Raw genomic sequence first — 17,254 nt, forward strand, 5'->3', positions numbered from 1 at the left:
GCAGGGGAACACAGGGAGAGACAGCTAGAATTGTGGGACATGTGAGGGATGGTATGGAAACCTATTTCACTGGAAATTCCATAAAATATATGAACATGATCCTAATGAAATCTCCAAATAATGAGGGAGATAGAGTCCCAACTAGCCATCTTTTATAACCAACAAAGTTTTATAACTTTCCAGTACCTTAACTTGGTTGCATCCAATTGAGTTGTCATCCAAAGGGGTCCATGTAAATACCCAAACAATGCAAGCTATTGCCAAGACATAGGTTGCTCCCCACAATCCAACTGTAAGGCCCCATATCTGAAGACAACACCCATATGGCTCATTGAACATAGAGATTTTGAGCTGCTGTCTACCTACAATTTTCACTCCTAAGTTCTAGCGTCTTTGGAACAGGAAAGTACTTTTGCATGCTACCAAAAGAGAAACATAAACACAAATCCAACCAACCACAAAACCTTTTATCTAAGTCTGTTCTGTCTGCAAAATATGCTAGGGTAATGGTTACCTTGTGTGAGTAACCCACCAATGTCTGATTTGACTTGACTTAAGGCCATTCCATGGGATGGAACCCATACCTGATACTGCTTGTCAGACCAAGAACCAGAGACTAGATAGCCTAGAGACCTAGAGCTAGACCAAATATTACTTGTCTTAAAAAGTAACAATGAAATGACTTCTGATAATATTCTGCTATACTCATAGATAACTGTGTTGCTAAGCCATCCCAGGGAAGCTTTCTCCTTCAGCAGATGGAAACAAATACAGATACCCACAACTAGACATTATACAGAGAGACTCCATAGCTCTAAATGGGATCTCTCCATCAAATCTCCCACCCCAGATCTCAGAGAACCCAGGGGAAGATGAAGCTTCTTCTTGTTTCTGATCTTGCTGGAATCCAGATGTCTAGGGTTTCTTGGGTCTTGTCCACACATAGGCTAGCAATGCAGAAATCATTTCTTTGTGCAGTTTTTGGAATATTCATGGCAATGGTTGTGTGGGTGGATCCTCTCTTTGGGAAGAAGCTGGAAAGTGTAGCTATGGTCCACTGCCTGAGGGGATAGACCAGTGATTCTCAGGTGAAACTGTGTCATTGGTATCCAGTGTCTGGAATCTGCCTCTTCCTGCTGTTCCTTAAGGAGGGAGCCTGACTTCTGAATCACCCACAGATAAGTTGGCGAATTTGATACATGGTCTGTTTCCTTTCTCAGAGGAAAGTTGGGACCTAGTGGTTTTCTTTATGATCATCTTTTCTGTGTGGAGGGTGCATTTGGTGAGAGATCGCCTCAGATTTCCTCATTAGGTTTGGCATGGCTAGCTTCACTAGGGAAACATCCGGGTTACAGTGCAATTCCCTTTCTTCAATGCAGAGTTGACCCTATGATTCCCTATTGACTGCAAATATGTAGCAGTCAACTATTTGTGAAGCCTTGTATGTCTCATTTTCTTTCAGTCCTGCCTGATAATCAATGACACTGAACAGACCACTGATTAACCATACTCAATTGCTTCTGAAGAAATACTGCATCGGCCCCTTCAAGAACAATCATTTTATATTTATCTTCTTCTTTATTTTTGTCTTCGAAAGAATTGTAAAAATATTATTTGAAAGTTCCATTAGCTTGATGAGTGCTAAGGGAGTTGGTGTATAAAAGTATGACTCATGAGATTCAAATGGGTTAAAAATAAATAGCTTAAAAATTGTTTGACTCTGAGTTTGAACTGAAACACATGGAAGTAAGTCAGTTTCTGGAATGCGTGAGCCTTCTACAGACCTACCACTCATTTCACGATTTTAATCTGATTGGCGGCACATGTTCACAGTTCCTAGTTTCTTTCATTCTTTTACTCTACTGAAAGCATCAGGTCTGAGTGTCAACACCAGGACTTCCCCCCCAGGCAGAGTTACACAGCGCATTATAGTCTCAAACAAGACAACAAAACATAGAAGATAAAACGTCAAAGCCTGGGCATGGGGATGCAGATCAGTGGCAGAGCACAATCCCTGGGCTCAACCCAAGAGTCACAAAACACCAACAAATCAAGCCTTAGCCCTGTTGTCCCAGAGAGTTTAATTTAACGGGGGCTGGGTCCTGTTTTGAAACACTCGGTAAATGGTGGTTTGAATGTGTCTCCCAAAGTTCATGTACGGAAACATAATGCCTGGTACAACACTGTTGGGAGGTGGGGCCAATGACAGTTGACTGGGTCACAGGTCATGAGTGCAGAGGCCTAGAAATGGATTAAAGTCCTTGTGGAGGCCCTGGGCTCCTTATGGGAGTAGACTTGCTATAACGGACATGCTCTTACTAGCTCAGAGTCTTTCTCATGTGTCTTCTGCTGCTGATGACGTAGCACGAAGGGCCTCAGCAGATCCCAGTCCCGTGCTCTTGAATTTCCCAGGGATTAGACTACTGAGCCAAATGAATCCCTGTTCCATAAAAGTTATCTAGTCGGAGTCATTTTAACAACTGAAAACGGACTCTAAGACACAAATGGACTATTGTGCTTTTTTTTTTTTTTTTTTTTCCAATTTGGCATTTTTCTGCTTAGAGGTGAAATGGGGCAAAGCACAGATACCAAAAAAAGTAGGAAACATCTCTTTCAAACCAATCTACAGAAAGTTTTCGTGTAGTCTCATGTGCTCAGCACTGAAGAAATTGCAGGAGGTTTTAGGGATATGGGATTAGCCGAGTCCCTGAGAAAACTGGATGCTAGGCAAACGTTTACATATGATAAGCAACATAATCACACTGTGCAAAGTGTTGCAAGACACAAGTACAGGAGACAGTTCAGATGGAAAAACAGACCTGCTTCACCTAGACAACTGTGACCTGCCAGGCAGAAGACGGGCATAGGTATGAAGAGGAAATCAAAGCGGAGAAGTCAGAGGGATGGATGGTTCCATTTTATCAATGAATCTCTCTTCTAGAATGTTTTTTTGTTTTGTTTTGTTTTGTTTAGTTTTTTGTATCATCACTAGCTAGCCAGCCAGTCTCAAATATAGCACACTCAGCAAAAGCCATTTCTTAGAGCCATGTGATCCGGGCTGTTGGTAATGCCTATGATTAGATCATGAGTTGGTATCTGGGCAATCTGTCAGGCTTAGCTACCTGGTTGACCTTAGTCGACTCTGGGCCGCTAGAGGGCAAGAGCATTTGTATCAGGACATCTGCCACCTGCTCTGCATGGCGTTCAATTACACAGTCAAAAACCGGCTGCACCGGTGCCAAGAGCAGTTGGAAGTTATAATCTTTCCATCAGAGGTAGGGTTACAATTCATTCATTTTGCATGCCTGCCATAAAGTCGAATAAAAAACAAACTCTACCGGAAAAGAAGGACTACCAGCAAAGTCAGCTGAAACAATGCCTCTCTCATGACATCCTTTTCCATGAAATTACTGTGTGAACTCTGTGTAGTTATTCAGTATTCCACCGGGTCTATAATGGATTTTCACTCACAGAAATGAGTTTATTTTCATATTCACTCACTAGAGGCGTTGAGGATCACTTACTCTCTGAATTTTTAAATACTTTACCTGCTGAAAGCATTTGAAAAGTTAAAATTCAAAATGGGAAGATGTTGGTATTTTCAATTTCCTCTAATCAATGGCCAGAAAATATATAGAACTTCATTAATGACTGGCCTACATGTTAAATTAACTTTTTTTCCATATTAATCCTGTTGCCCAATGAAACCATTCCCTACTCAAGCTTTCAATTTCATTATTAAGCTTCTGCTTAAATCAAACTCAAGACTTAAATTTGGTGGATTAGATTTATGAGTGCTTAGGAATAAGTTACTGGAAATATAGGATTCCCTTTTAAAAATTGAAAATAGATTATTCTCTTATACCATATATCCAACCCTCTTTCTACACCCATTCCTATCAGCTGCCAGTGGAATCCTCTCTGGTGGTGACTGGACAAGACACCCATCTATGCGTATAGCAGAGTATCATTAAGAGTCATTTCATTGTGGTTTTTTTTTTTTCCTGTTGCATTTGGTTCTTCCTTAGGTCTTTGGGCTATCCAGTCTCTCTCTGGTCCCTGGTCATGCATCCAGGTAGTATAGGACATGAGATCCCTCTCACAGCATGAGCCTCAACTTAAACAAAACGTTGGTTTGCCACTCCTACAAATTCCCCAGCACATCTTGCAGGAGGACAGATTGTGGCTGGGTGGCTGTCCTGACTTCTCTATACTCTGCAGAGTGCTTTTTCGCTCCAGAGACCTGAATGGAAGGGCGAGAGCTACATGCAGGCACCAGCTCAACCTCTCTATGTTCAATGAGCTGGGTTGATGTTGCTCTTGGCAATGGGTCCCTCTGTCAGTTTTCAGAGAGTGACCTTCAGTCCTAGCATCAGCCTGGGTGGTTTAGGCATCTCCACGGGACCTCCTTATCCAACAACTCAACCGAATGTATCCCAGTCCCTCCATTGGCTACAAAAGATGCTCAGCTCAGACTCTGTATCCTCCACTACTAGGAGTCCTCAGTAGGGTAACCTTTGTAGTCCCCAGGAAGTGCCCGATGCACTAGGTTTGTATGCTGCCACCCAAATGCCTCCCAGTTAATTCTAGCTGTTCCTCTCCATGCTCTCTCTCCCTCCTTTCCTATGCCCCATCTGATCCCTCTTGCTCCTGTCTCCACCTACCTCCACTTCACCTACAGAGCCTATTCTATTTTCCCTTCTCAGGGAGATCCATGCTTTCCCTCTATAGCCCTTCTAACCTCTCTGGATCTGTGGATTGTAGCTTGATTATAATTTTCTTAACAGCTAATATCCATTTATAAGTGAATAAACATCATATTTGTCTTACAGAGTCTCCTTACGCGGGATGATAGTTCCTAGTTGCATCCATTTGCTTGCAAATTTCACAATGTCATTTTTTTTAACACCTATGTAAACATACCAAGTTTTCTTTGTCCATTCTTCAGTTCAGTGACATCTATGTTGGTTCCAGTTTCTGGCTATTATGTACAAAGCTGCAATGAAAGTGGTCGAGCAAGTATCTTTGTGGTAGGGTGGAGCATCTTTTGTGTATATCCTCAAGCGTGATACATCTGGGTCTTGAGGAAGATCAATCCCCAACGTTCTGAGGAATTGCCGTTTTGATTATTATTGTGGCTGTGCAAGTCTGCATTCTCACCAGCAATGAAGGAGTGTCCACTTGCTCCACATCTTCATCAGCATGAGCTGTCACTTCTGTTGTTGATCTTAGCCATTGTGTGTTGTGGGATAATCTTTTTGTACACTGTGATGATGTGTCTTTGCCAAAGCACTGTCTGATTGGTTTAATAAAGAGCTGAATGGCCCATAGGTAGAGAGATTTGGGGCTTCTGCAAAGAGAGGTGAACTCAGGGTTAGAATCTAGGCAAGCTGGAGTGACGCCAGCGAGTCAGAGGTATAGAATGGAGGAGAGGTAAAAGGCCGTGTTGCATAACATAGATTATTACAAACAGATTAATTTAATTTATAAGGGCTAGTTAGGAGCAGGCCTAATCTAAGGCCAAGCTATCATAATTAATAAGAAAGCTCCCTGTCATTATTTGGGGTCTGGCCATTCCAAAGAAAGTCCAATGAGAAAGCTGGCTACAATTGTGACAGGTGTAAGATGGAATCTCAGAGTCATTTTGATTTGTATTTCCCTGATGGATAGGGATAGTGAACATTTCTCTAAGTGTTTCTCAGCCATTGAGGCTTTTAAATTGAGAATTCTGTTAAGGCATGTACCCATTTTAAAAACTGGATTATTTTGCTGTTTTACTATCTAGTTTCTTGAGTTCCTTATATATTTTGGATATTAGATCTTTATCAGATGTGGAGTTGGTACAAAGTTTTCCCATTCTGTAGGTTGTCAGTTTATCCTATTGATGGCGTCTGTTGCCTTATGGCAATGTTTCAGTTTAACGAGGCCTGGTTTATTAGTTATTGAACTTAGAGTTCTGCACCATTGGTGTTCTATTAAGGAAGTGTCTCCCATGCCAATGCTTTTAGGGCAGCTCCCCACTTTTTCTATCACATTCTGTGTGTCTGGTTTTCTGTTAAGGTCTTTGGTCAATAGGGACCTGAGTTTTGTGCAGGGTGAGACAGATGTATCTATTTTAATTCTTCTACATACAGGCATCCAATTTGACCAGCACCATTTGTTGAGGATGTTTTCTTTTTTCCAGTGTGTATTTCTGTCTTCATTATCAAAAATCAGGTTTCCATATGTGTGTATATTTATGTCTGTGTCTTCAATTCCATCGGTTAATGGAATTGATTCCATTGATCAACATTTCTATTTTATGCCAATACCATATGGTTTTTATTACTATGCTTTGTAGTAGAATTTGAAATCAGGCATGGTGATACCTCTGGAAATTTTTTAATTGTTCAGGATTATTTGGGCTATTGGGGTTTTTGGTTTTCCACATGAAGTCGAGAATTGTCCTTTCAAGGCCTGTGAAGAATTGTGTTGGGGTTTTCATGGGGATTGCAATGAATCTGTAGATTGCTTTTGGTAGAATGGCAATTTTTACTATGCTGATCCTACTGATCCATGAGCATGGTAATCTTCCCATCATCTGCTTTCTTCTCAAATTTCTTTCTTCAAAGACTTGAAATTTTTATCATACAAGTCTTTCATTTTTTTATTAGAGTTACCTCAAGATATTTTATAACATTTGTGGTGGAAGATGTCGTTCTGTAAATATGTTTCTCTTATTGGTTACAGAATAAAGCACTGTTGGCCTATAGGAAAGCAAGATAGGTGGGACTAGGAGAGGTGGAGGATTCTGGGAAATGTAGTAGAGTCGTGATGTGATCTCGGGAAGAGAGGACTCGAGTCTGGAGTTCTTGGTAAGTTAAGACCATGTACAAATACATATGTTAATAATTATGGGTTAATATTTAATACAGAGCCAGCCAATAAGAAACACTAGTAACTGGCTAACAGTTTTATGACTAATACAGTGTCTCTTTGTGTTATTTGGGGCTGTAGCGGCTCTGGGGCCAGGCTGACGGGAAAATGCTGGTAACAAAATGGTTCCTGCAACATGGGTTCTAAGAACTTTCACTTAAAACTTGACAAACACTTAAGAAGGGATTTTATAAAGAAAATAACAGAGACGAGCAAGGCTTCTTGGTCGCAGCATTTTTCTAGAGCAGGCTCTGTTTCGCTAGAGACAGAGACTCTCAAGGCTCCTTTAAGGGAAGTTTCCTGACTTGGCATAAACAGTGTCCCAGGTGATCCAACATTCAAAACAGCTGAGACAAGGCTCTAGACTACAGCCAGGATTTCTATGTCTTCTTAGGATCCCCATGGAATTACAGTGTCCCCAACCAGCAGGAAGCAGTTTGGAAAGAACAATGCCTAAATTCCCAAATATTGTCTATAAATGTTTGTTTCATTTAAATGGGGTTGGTTATAAATGGTCAATGATCACAACCAATGTCTCTTTAAAGGTAAAAAGGGATTATGGTATAGAAATGAATACTTTGTAGTGGAATGGATTTTCATTCATTGATACAAATTAAAGGTCAATTTTGTGATAAGTATATATCTCCTCTTGTTTAGTTATTGTGTTGGTATAGCTCATTTTAAAATGTAATGTATAATTACGTACAGATTATAGATAGATGTTAGTGGACTAGATATTATTAACTATAATGGGTTTCCCCATCATGGTCTTGACTCCTTTGTTCATATGTTTGCTCCTCCCTCACTTCTATTGTACTCCAGGAGCTTGGCCCATTGGTTAGTTGTGGATTTCTGCATCTGTTTCCATCTGTTTTTGGAAGAGGATCCTAGTTTCTCTGTGGTTATGGAATGTAGGCTGGGTCTCTTTTGCTTTATTTCTGGTATCCACTTATGAGTGATTATATATTTTATTTATCTTTCTGGTATAGAGTTAGCTCACTTATGATGTTTTTTTCTAGTTCTGTCCATTTGTCCACACAGCTGATTTTAAAGATGTGCTCAAGACCCCAACTTCTAATGAACTCAATATATGGCTTTGGACAATTTATTCTGAACTTGATTGCAAACAGAAATAGTAATAGCACTTTTTGGGAATGTTTACTACAATCTCTAAGAATATTGAAGGTTGGGTTTTTCTTTTTTTTTTTTTAACAAAAAGTTGACATTAAAATTCACCTTAAACACTGCATACAGTGCTTAGCGCTCTACACAGATAAGCATGAGTTACTAATATTTACTCATCGTGTCCACATGCAGCCTATAACCTTAAATGATTCAGGCATCGAAATGGTTTTTATTCCTTGTTGAACAAATATGAATGCACGTTTTCTAAGTACTACATTTGCATCCTGTTGGCTACACAACAATTTCGTCTCAGTCATGAAATTGATTTAGATGGAATTCAGGAAAACAGGGTCTTCAGTTAGAAAATGTCATTTGGTCTATCATCAGAAAGCCAAAGTGGGAAGGAAGAGTAAAGAACTATTATCTATCTGAAGTAGGGGATGGGAGGGGTGCCGAATACTTCAGGACTATCTAAGAACCAATGCAAGTTTAGTTATTTTTTTTAAACAACTTTTCTCTTTGCAGCTTCACAGTGTAGAGGGTGTGTATACTCTCCTAACACCACGGAGTATAGGCTATCTACACTGGCAGTGGAAGAAAGAGAAAAATCAATGTTCAGTTCAGTCATTTGATAACATTTCCTGTCCTCTCGCCCTCAAACACATTCTTCTCAGTCTTCTGACTCAGTCGCAGACAGAAACCCATACTCTTGGTCCTCTGAGTAAAACGGAGAGTTTTGTAAGAACTGGGACAAAAGTGAATGACTGTGCAACTAATGAAATTTTCTGTTGCTCTGGTTCCTGAGTCCCCTCTCATCATTTTCTCTAGAAGAAAATGGAAAACTTTTCCTTTGATTTCTGTGGGCTCCCCTAAATAAGACATATCATAAAAGCTAACATTAAATTCATACCTACTTCAAAATATAGCATTATTTATGGAGCTAACATAACACAGTGATCATGTACACTGGTAAAATGTTTCCTTGGTAATTAAATAAAAATAATCCTAAAGCCTACTTCTCACCTAACATATACAGGGATTATGGGGTGTGAACTGGGCACAGTCTAGAGTAATCAGAAAGGAAAGAGTCTCAAATGAGAAAATGCCTCTGTAAGATCGGACCATGGGCAAACCTGTAGTGAATTTTCATGATTAGTTATTGATGGAGGAGGGCCCAGCCCATTGTGAGTGGCGCTATCCCTGGGCAGTTGGTCCTGGGTTCTATAAGAAAGCAGACTGAGCAAGCCATGAGGAGCAAGCCAGTAAACAGGGCTCCTCCATGACCTCTGTATCAGCTCCTGTATCCAGGTCCCTGTCCTGCTTCAGTTACTGGCTCGGCTTCACTCAGTTGACTGTGATTATAAACCAAGTGTCTCTTCATAGCCAAGAAGGCTGTGATGCCTTATCATAGCTTATGATACCTTATCAAACTGTTTACTCAACTAGAAAACCTTACTTTTCCACGTAATTATAGCAATAATAAAATAAGAACATGTTTCCTTGATGTGTAAACAAGTTTCCTAGAGTAGACATTCTGGTCCATCAAATGTCAGTTATAATTGCCCTGGGGTAAATATTCATATGAAAGATAAGTACAGCAAGTTACTTAACAATAATTAAGCTAGCAGTCATACATCTCAAGTAAAAAATAAGTATTATACCCATAGTTTATGTTTCTTTATTTCCACATTTCTATGTTCAAATCTCTATTTGTGTAAACATTTGACAAATGATAAGTAATGGATATCTGCCTCCTGGTGGTCATGTGCCACATTTTAAGAAAAATTAATGAACTTGTCTCTTAAAACACATTGAAGAGATTTTGTTTTATTAAACAATTCTCTTTGAAGGATAGTGCAAGGTTTGCTCTTTGCCAAGAAAGGAAACAGTCATCAGTTCATCAGTGTCAACAAAAGGACGAATAGGTCATAACAAGTCCCTTTTGACTTATTTGATGTGGAAGTCATAAACATATGCACATACGTGGCAAAGGGTTCTCAGGGATATCAGGAATGAACTAAAATTTTGCCTTTTATTAAAAAATATCTTCCCTTAAAACTCTCAATCTCAGACCAGTGGTATAGTTCTCTTTGATTTCCTTTAGATAAGTAGAAGAAGAGTTGTATTTTCTCCTTACATAAGGTCATCTTTATCCATCAGACCTGGCCAAATGAGCGCATACATGTTTGCCTAAAGTGTCTGCTTTTCAATAGAATGAACCTTGACAGGTACCCAACATGATCTCACAGGAACAGAGCGTTCCTTACAAACCTGCAAGTTAGAAATGCTAGAGCCCGTAGCCTTCAAAGCGAGGTCCTCTGCATACACAGGGTTTTTGTAGGACTCCTAACAGTGGGAGGGGGTGTCTCTGAGTCTTGCCTGCTTTTGGGCTCCGTTTCCTCCTACTGGCTTGCCTCTTCTATCATTGATATACTGGATTGTGCCTCATCTTGCTGCATCTTGATATGCTATGTTCTGTTGATATCCCCTGGGGATGCTGCTCTTTTCTGGAGGGAAACAGAAGGGCAGTAGAACTGAGGGGAGAGAAGAGGTGGCCAGCGGTGGGAGAACCAGGAGCAGCGGAGGATGGGGAAGCTGTGGTTGGGAATCTGTTGCATGACAGAAGAATAAATAAAAAGAAAATAGAAATACACAATAAAAGAAAGAACTGTGAAGGCTTTGCCAAAATAACAAATTGACTAAGGTGATCATTTGAAACTGTTAGTTAATACAATTTTTTTTATGAGTCACTGTATAAGAAAAATAGTAAAATATCCTTATGCTTTGTGGAACTAATAAACTTTTATCTTAAATATATAGTAGCGTATGGCATTGTAAAAACACATTTTAATACACAGAGGACAAAAATTAATTTGCAAGTTTTCAGCTTTCAGATTAATTAGTTCAAGATTAAATTTCAAGCTCTTAAATCAGTTTGAGTAGAATATGAGAATTTTAGTGGGAAATGCAGACAGTGTTTACGTTGTGCTTAAACGTCTGATACTTTCATAACTGTGTGTCTGTTGATGAAGGAAAATTGACTGGATGCACTTGGTATGCGTGATACACAACAAATAACTAAATCCAAATCATTCAACAAACACATGAGAATTGCGCACACTATTTCTTTAGACACAGTTGGAAATGTTTTCTTTTCTACTTCACTATTGATTTAAGAAGACATCACAGCTGTGTTTTTGTTGAGGAATGCCTGTCTTAGCAATTGAAAATTCAGTTCACTGGGATGTGAATGTGTTAAAAATTTAAACATTACCCAAGTAAAAGTTAAAGGACTTCCACATAGCCACTGTTCAGCTGTTCTTACTCATACCCAGCATCCTTAAATGGGGATTTCTCATCTACAGCCCCACAATTCTGAGCGGCTGGATGATTTAGAGGAAAGACAGGTGTGACATTGAATACACATTAAAGAATGACATTGGTGTCTCTGAAATGTCAGAACTATTTTATGTCCAATGGTAACAGCTTCATTAAAGCTGAAGAAACAAAGCAGTTTCTGGCTACGAAAAAGTCACTGGCCCAGTTTTCAATTATCCTGTAGATCCACAAACTGTAGTTAATAACAAACCCTCGAAACACTTTTTTATTAATATTGCTATCATAGTTTTTAGAATTGCATACGATACTAAATAACTGTTGAATATCTGCCTCCTGGTGGTCATAGGTAGGTTTTTGTTTTGGTTTGGGTTTTTAAAATAGAAAAAAGCAGAAAACAGAATGTATTAAATGTGACCACACTGGGAAGATGGATTAAGAGATCCTTTGACCCTCTTCCTCCAGTCGTTTCCCTGAAGTGAGATTAAAGTGCAGAGGGCAGGGATTGGAATCTAAGCAATCCAGGCCAAGGTGTGAGTCCACCCACGGCCTCATCCTGGGTGGTCTGAGCCTTATTAGAGCTATATGAAGCCTCTTTAACAGGAGACAAGTTTCTTCCCTAATGTCAGATAATTTTTTTTTTCCTTTCCTTCTCCCACTAAGAGATTCCTGAGGGAAATTACCATTACTTAGGTCGATTATTTGAACAGTCTGATAGACCAAGGGACATATGCATCTCTAAATTATCTTCATTTCTTCCAGGTCAGTTACAATTACCTACTCTCTGTTTTAACACCTCACTCTTGAGGCGAAATATCTATGTCTAAAATACATACAATAATCAGAATGCAAGTGGGAACTAAGATTAGAAAACACAGTTAGTGCCAGGTAGCCATGAATAGGAACCATCTTTTCTTGACATTTGGCTTTTAATTGCTTTGGGGAGGGTTGGCACAATATGCTCCACCTTGTTATTTTGATAGACGGTTTCATCACGAAACCTAAGCAGGACTCAAACTCAGGACCCTCCCCTATCAGCTTCTCACGGGCTAGGATTGCAGTCAAAGGCAATGTGCTGGGTAAGGGACTGTTTCAGTTCTGACAGCTTGCCCTCTTGTTACAGAATAGTATTCTCAGAACACACTGTTGATCAACTGCCGAGTTCTTGTTTGTTCTCCATTGTTCAATGGTGCCAGGATAAGATCCATCCTGGATTGTCTGAAGTTCCTTCCAGGCAATGTCCCAGCATCTCAGAAATTTCGCTGCGGTTCCTTTGTCAAGGGTTATACTTCTTTTTACAGAGGGTGGGCAAGGTGTCTGAAAGCCCTCAGTATCCATTTCAAGTAGGTAGCAGTAGGTTTCAGGAGTTAGTAGCTAAGGGGATGTTCTCAGTTCCCTCATGACCTGTCTCCTGCTGTTGGCAGCAACAGATGGAAGGCCACCTGTCTGATGAGCTCTGCCTAAGGATTTTATTTTATTTGACTTTATAGTCTCCAAGTTTGGGCTAAAGAGTGATGAGCCAGGATCTGCTTTTAGGCACTTTGAATGCTGTTGGAGTGATTAGAGTCATAGGGTAAAGTCCCTCTTAGATGGTTTCCTACATGACTTTCTCAGACATTTGTGACCCACCTCAGCTTTCCAGCTTTGTCTTTTTCTTTCTCACTTTGGAAAACACCTAGCAATTTTAACTTGGAGTAAATTCTCCTTATGTGATGGGGTAACCGGAGAGAAAAACTCCTGGGAGGCCTGAGTAAGCCGAATGGAGACTTTTTAAAACTGCCAGCAGGGCTGTCCTGAGCAGATTAGCAGGAAGAACCATCCGACCTCTTTTTGATTTGAGTTTTTAAAGGCAATGTTAGAAAAACATAGTGACAACCACAGGTGAACAAAATTGCCGGTCACCTCCACAGTGACTAGAACTTTTTTCTTAATTGCCAACCACACCTATGCATTCCTCTTGGTTTTTCATAAGGAAGTGTTTGTGGTCTTGGATGCCAGCATAGGTAAACCAGCTAAGGCCTCAAGAAAGCTTAAAATTGTGGACAGCTAGTGACAAATGGAGGGTTTTGATGCAAGATCCACACATTCTGGAATTCTAGCATGAAAAGCAGTATTTGTTGGTGGTGCTCATCTTGCATTTCTGACCAGTTTAAGGAAGAGCGGAGCTGATCAGGATTGCTACCTTTTCACCCACTGTTCTGTGCTTACCCCACTCTGGAAGGGACAGAAACTGCAGACCTCACCCTTCCCATCCTAGCGTACGCTGTGCGTTAACTGGAAAAAGCAGAGTTGCCCTCAGGGCTCCGTTTCTTTTTTCAAGTGTCTGGGACAACTGGCTGATTCCAATAAAAGAACCTGCATTTTTTAGGCATTGCACACATCAGCATTCCATTCCAGAGCAAGCCCAGGCAGAGTTGTTTTCCATTCACTCACACATAAAAACCCATGGACATGTGCTGACTTGCCTTGTGTGCTTAAGGAAACTTGCATTGGCACTACACAGCTGAGAACCAAACTCTTTCCTCATCTTCTTAAGGATACTTAAATGTGTCTCCTGGCTGTCCTACAGTTGTATTTTAAGCAAGAAGGCAAGAATGGTTATTGTTATTGTTTTGTTATAAATGACACAGACTCACATACCCTTCATGGGAGACAGGGACTAGTGTCCATATTCTCTTAAAGGTTTTGTATTTTATCTTGGCATCAAATAATATTAAATCTCTTGAAAATATGTTAGTTTAAATTCTGACTGAACATTTCTCGATATGCTTCTCTGCAACTGCATAGTCTAAATATTTTGTTAATCTTACAAACTACCAATGTTGACTATGAAAAGCATCATTAACTAAGTTTATTTGATAAACTATAGGGGATGCTTTCCTTTTTAATTTACCAAATGATACCGTTAAAATAAGGGTACATGGAAGTACCAGGAGTGATTTTAACATGGTAAGTGTGTTCAAATGGAAAATGTAGAAAATATGGAGACACTGTTGTTTTAATTCAGGAAACCTTTCATTTTGTTGTAGGTGTCTACTCTGTGTTCACCAATATTTTACACTTGTCACTATACAGGCCCTATGCCTAGGTATTTTTGTAGATATGATAAGTAAGATTGCTTTTTATTACTGATCGTTCACTTTTGGTACATTGATAGTTGCTTCTACATTGATATTTTGCATCCTTTAGCTTTGCTAAAAATTTTCTCACTCCAATAACTTTCTGCCTGTGGTGGCTTGGATAAGAATGGTCCCCACAGGCTCACATATTTGAATACTTAGTTACCACAGAGCAATGTAGCCTTATTGGAAGAAGTGTGTCACTGGGGTGGGGGGGAGCTTTGGGGTTTTAAATGCCCCAGCTAGGCCCAGTTTCCCCTGGCCCCTCTCTCTGCTTGCAGATCAGGACATAATGTAGCTCTCAGCTATCACTCCAGCACGGGGCTGGCTGCCATGCTTCCCACCATAATGATAGTCACTGGCCCTCTGAAACTGTAAGGAAGCCACCAATTAAATGCTTTTTATAAGGGTTACCATGGTCATGGCATCCCTTCCTAGCAATAGTATAGTGATTAAAACACTGGGGAAGTCTCCGGAGTTTGCAATATGTGAAGCTTGCTGTCACGCAATATGACAACAGAGACGCTTGACCAGTTTGTATACCATTTATACCTGCCCCATAATTGTTCAGTTGTAGGATTTAATTTTGACGGTCCATTTAGCCAAACAACTTTTTTTTTTGCTCCTGGTACGGTGTTTGCTCCTGGTATGGTGTTTGCAGTGTGCCTTCGTCATTCAAATTGACTAAAATTGTTTTGGTTTGTTTGTTTTCATTTCCTTTGTTTAAACTCCTTTAAAAAAAAAAAACCCAAATTACTAAAACCTTTCTCACTCATATGATTATCAATATCAGTTTTTTTGACAAATTTATGTCAAGTGAAAGTATTTAAAATATATAATCAGTAGTCTTGCCTGGCTTGAAAATTGACTTTAGGGGGAAGGAAATGAAGCCCTGAAGACGTAGTAACCACAGCATCAATTAAGGAAGCTGAAAGCGGAGTTTGTGGTGAAACTCTGGTTCATTGAATTGTGAGCATGTTTGGTTTAGGATTACAAAGAATTCAAGAGAAAAACCTTGTGATTCCCAGCGCTCTGTCCACTCAGCAACTGCACAGGCATTAAGTGTCCTCTTACCAACCCTGATGACTGCCCACATGTCACCATGGAAATGACAAGACTCTGTAAATGCCTTCTGTACTCTAAGATTCCAGGAGTAATTTCTGTGCTATGACTAATATCAGTCTGTATCCTTGTTATCCCGGGCTCCAGGGTTCTTTATCTAAATGAACAGTGAGACAATAGTTAAAAGAACGATGTGTGTGTAACATGTGTACAACTCGCCCATTTTCCTTTCTTCATTACGATGCTAGCAAAGGTTGCCAACTGCCTCTAACCCTTCCTGAGTGCGTCTAATCCTCCATTCCTCCTTTCCTCATTCTTACCAGGTTCCATTTTCATACCACATCATCATATTTCAGAATAGAATATTGTTACTTTGACTTGTAAAATAGAAGAATGACAGCCAGAGTCATTTGTCTGGTTTATATGCATTTAGCATGGCTGTTTTAGAACATAAAGTAAGCAAGAATGCTTTAAAAAAAAAATCAAGATTAAAAAATAAAAATTCCAAAATAGAACTTCCTGCTAAAACAAACAAAAAACCAAAACAAAACAAAAAATAAAACACACACTTATTTGGTGCTGATAAGGATAGAAACTCCTTTTGGAAAAGTCAACCATAATGTTACCTTTTTAAAAAATACTTGTAAAGCGTATGTACAAACATATATGTTGAACATATCCCCATAGTTACTAAATATCCAAACAGGATTCAAGATAAGAATCATAATTGCTTAATTTCCAAATTCTAAACTTTTATTTTAGATTTATTTCATAGCTTACTGAGAATCAAGTATATTTTAGGTATGGTTGTGTTTATTTAGAGTACATGAGATCTATAAAGAGAATCAAGAAGTAAGTCACGGGCGGCCATGGAGGCCCCGGCTCCAGGCAGGAGCTGAGGCCAGAGCCTAGATGTCCCTGGAGAGGGAGCGCTCAGGTGCCTCCGGCTGGTGACACGGGATTGATTGAGGATCCACGAGAGAGCAGTATGGCACAGACAGGTACCACAACTGCTATCAAAAAGCAGATCCTGATGCAAGAGAGAACGACGACAGCACCCAGGCCAGGCAGGGTCCTAGCTCGGCCCTGACTGAACTCCAGGAAAAAACAAGAACAACGCCATGGCCCTGAGTGTGGCTGGGCATGGTGGGAAGTTAGTAGATGGCGGAGTGATGGGAGCCAAGGAAGAGCGGGTGGAGAAACGGCAGAGGTTTGTGCGCGATGGAGTGGGGCAGGAAGAGGAGGTTGCTGTTCTTGCTCCTTGGAAAAAGGTGAATTGCACTGCCCATCACTTGAGCCAGTAACGGACCCAACTGCCAGTGGCTATATCATCTTCCCCTGAGAAAACTGACCGCTGTGGGAATCGACGTGGACCCCCAGAGCTGTACCCTTGCCCAGGAAGAAGAGTAGTACCCGAGGAACGGAGACCCACAACTGATGGGACTCAAACAGCTGTGTTTACTCCTCATCCTCGGCCTAACTACCAATCTCTGTGGTGAGACTGTTCACCCATGAGAATGGATGTTGATTACAGTTTCACTGTGTTGCAACTGACTTTGGCCAGAGCTTTGTTTCCTTTGGAAGCTTTGAGTTGGGCAAGCCTTTGAAGACACGCGGAGGCCCTCCCCAGGAAGAGCTGGCAAGAAGAAGCGGTCCAGAGGTCCCACCCCACGCGTGGCCTTCCTGCAGCACCGTGA

Source organism: Phodopus roborovskii, unplaced genomic scaffold (assembly GCF_943737965.1).
Source record: "Phodopus roborovskii unplaced genomic scaffold, PHOROB, whole genome shotgun sequence".
Classification (NCBI taxonomy): Eukaryota; Metazoa; Chordata; class Mammalia; order Rodentia; family Cricetidae; genus Phodopus; species Phodopus roborovskii.